Source organism: Salvelinus fontinalis, chromosome 35 (assembly GCF_029448725.1).
Source record: "Salvelinus fontinalis isolate EN_2023a chromosome 35, ASM2944872v1, whole genome shotgun sequence".
In the NCBI taxonomy this organism is placed as follows: Eukaryota; Metazoa; Chordata; class Actinopteri; order Salmoniformes; family Salmonidae; genus Salvelinus; species Salvelinus fontinalis.
In genome coordinates, this window is record NC_074699.1 from 1,071,056 (window position 1) to 1,074,302 (window position 3,247).

The following is a 3,247-nucleotide window of genomic DNA, read 5'->3' on the forward strand; positions in this document are numbered from 1 at the left end:
CACACACACACACACACACACACACACACACACACACACACACACACCACTCCCACGCCCATCTACCCCCCACTATAGACCTACTTTGTGTGGTAATAACAGACACACAGTGTCATAGTGTCATAGTGTCACATGAAACAAACACGTTGTGTTGTGGGAGGCTGCCATACACCAGACACCATGGTATACTGACATGCTATAAGAGGTAGGGAACCCCTAGGAACACCCAGCTGTTGGCTTGGAACAGTGTGGTCTCATTCTTCATGTCATTGCAGATTGAACTGTATGACTTACCTGGCTGAATTTAATTGATTTACCTGACTACCCAGTGCTTGACTTGGTCAGGAGCTCACAGGAACTGAGTACCGGGCCGACGCATCAAATGTTCTACTGAGTTCCTGAACCTCCTATTAGGTCAAAACTATTGTGGAGTTCCGGAACCTCTTATCAGGTCAAAAGTATTGTGTAGTTCCGGAACCTCTTATCAGATCAAAAGGATTGTGTAGTTCCGGAACCTCTTATCAGGTCAAAAGTATTGTGCAGTTCCAGAACCTCTTATCAGGTTAAAAGTATTATGGAGTTCCAGAACCTCTTACCAGGTCAAAACTATTGTGGAGTTCCGGAACCTCTTATCAGGTCAAAACTATTGTGGAGTTCCAGAACCTCTTATCAGGTCAAAACTATTGTGGAGTTCCGGAACCTCTTATCAGGTCAAAAGTATTGTGTAGTTCCGGAACCTCTTATCAGGTCAAAAGTATTGTGCAGTTCCAGAACCTCTTATCAGGTCAAAAGTATTGTGGAGTTCCGGAACCTCTTATCAGGTCAAAAGTATTGTGCAGTTCCAGAACCTCTTATCAGGTCAAAAGTATTGTGCAGTTCCAGAACCTCTTATCAGGTCAAAAGTATTGTGCAGTTCCAGAACCTCTTATCAGGTCAAAAGTATTGTGGAGTTCCAGAACCTCTTATCAGGTCAAAACTATTGTGGAGTTCCAGAACCTTTTATCAGGTTAAAACTATTGTGGAGTTCCAGAACCTCTTATCAGGTTAAAACTATTGTGGAGTTCCAGAACCTCTTATCAGGTCAAAACTATTGTGGAGTTCCAGAACCTTTTATCAGGTTAAAACTATTGTGGAGTTCCAGAACCTCTTATCAGGTTAAAACTATTGTGGAGTTCCAGAACCTTTTATCAGGTTAAAACTATTGTGGAGTTCCAGAACCTTTTATCAGGTTAAAACTATTGTGGAGTTCCAGAACCTCTTATCAGGTCAAAACTATTGTGGAGTTCCAGAACCTCTTATCAGGTCAAAACTATTGTGGAGTTCCAGAACCTCTTATCAGGTTAAAAGTATTGTGGAGTTCCAGAACCTCTTATCAGGTCAAAAGTATTGTGGAGTTCCAGAACCTCTTATCAGGTCAAAAGTATTGTGGAGTTCCGGAACCTCTTATCAGGTCAAAAGTATTGTGGAGTTCCAGAACCTCTTATCAGGTCAAAGTATTGTGGAGTTCCGGAACCTCTTATCAGGTCAAAAGTATTGTGGAGTTCTGGAACCTCTTATTAGGTCAAAAGTATTGTGGAGTTCCGGAACCTCTTATCAGATCAAAAGTATTGTGGAGTTCCTGAACCTCTTATCAGGTCAAAAGTATTGTGGAGTTCCTGAACCTCTTATCAGGTCAAAAGTATTGTGGAGTTCCAGAACCTCTTATCAGATCAAAAGTATTGTGGAGTTCCAGAACCTCTTATCAGATCAAAAGTATTGTGGAGTTCCAGAACCTCTTATCAGGTCAAAAGTATTGTGGAGTTCCAGAACCTCTTATCAGGTCAAAAGTATTGTGGAGTCCCGGAACCTCTTATCAGATCAAAAGTATTGTGGAGTTCCAGAACCTCTTATCAGGTCAAAAGTATTGTGGAGTTCCAGAACCTCTTATCAGATCAAAAGTATTGTGGAGTTCCAGAACCTCTTATCAGGTCAAAAGTATTGTGGAGTTCCGGAACCTCTTATCAGGTCAAAAGTATTGTGGAGTTCCAGAACCTCTTATCAGGTCAAAAGTATTGTGGAGTTCCGGAACCTCTTATCAGGTCAAAAGTATTGTGGAGTTCCAGAACCTCTTATCAGATCAAAAGTATTGTGGAGTTCCAGAACCTCTTATCAGGTCAAAAGTATTGTGGAGTTCCGGAACCTCTTATCAGGTCAAAAGTATTGTGGAGTTCCAGAACCTCTTATCAGGTCAAAAGTATTGTGGAGTTCCAGAACCTCTTATCAGGTCAAAAGTATTGTGGAGTTCCGGAACCTCTTATCAGGTCAAAAGTATTGTGGAGTTCCAGAACCTTTTATCAGGTCAAAAGTATTGTGGAGTTCCAGAACCTCTTATCAGATCAAAAGTATTGTGGAGTTCCTGAACCTCTTATCAGGTCAAAAGTATTGTGGAGTTCCAGAACCTCGTATCAGGTCAAAAGTATTGTGGAGTTCCTGAACCTCTTATCAGGTCAAAAGTATTGTGGAGTTCCGGAACCTCTTATCAGGTCAAAAGTATTGTGCAGTTTCTGAACCTCGTATCAGGTCAAAAGTATTGTGCAGTTTCTGAACCTCGTATCAGGTCAAAAGTATTGTGCAGTTCCTGCACCTACATATATAAACAGTACCAGCACCTATTTCAGTCCAAGTCAAGCACTGGACTTACCATGAAATGTAAAACTGTTGACACTTTAAAAAATCGAAATCGAGAATAGTTAATTGTCTCTCACGTGAGGGCTGTGTAACCAGGAGACTGGGGAGGTGTGATGTCATTGTGAATATGTAATGAAGCTTAATTTTGCCAGCCAAGGGCTGTGGCATGGCGTCAGACAGACAGGTCTACAGTAACCACTACTACCAGTGCTGTAGCATGGTGAGACAGACAGGTCTACAGTAACCACTATTACCAGTACTGTAGCATGGTGAGACAGACAGACAGGTCTACAGTAACCACTACTACCAGTACTGTGGCATGGTGAGCCAGACAGACAGGTCTACAGTAACCACTACTACCAGTACTGTAGCATGGTGAGACAGACAGACAGGTCTACAGTAACCACTACTACCAGTACTGTGGCATGGTGAGCCAGACAGACAGGTCTACAGTAACCACTACTACCAGTACTGTAGCATGGTGAGACAGACAGACAGGTCTACAGTAACCACTACTACCAGTACTGTAGCATGGTGAGACAGACAGACAGGTCTACAGTAACCACTACTACCAGTACTG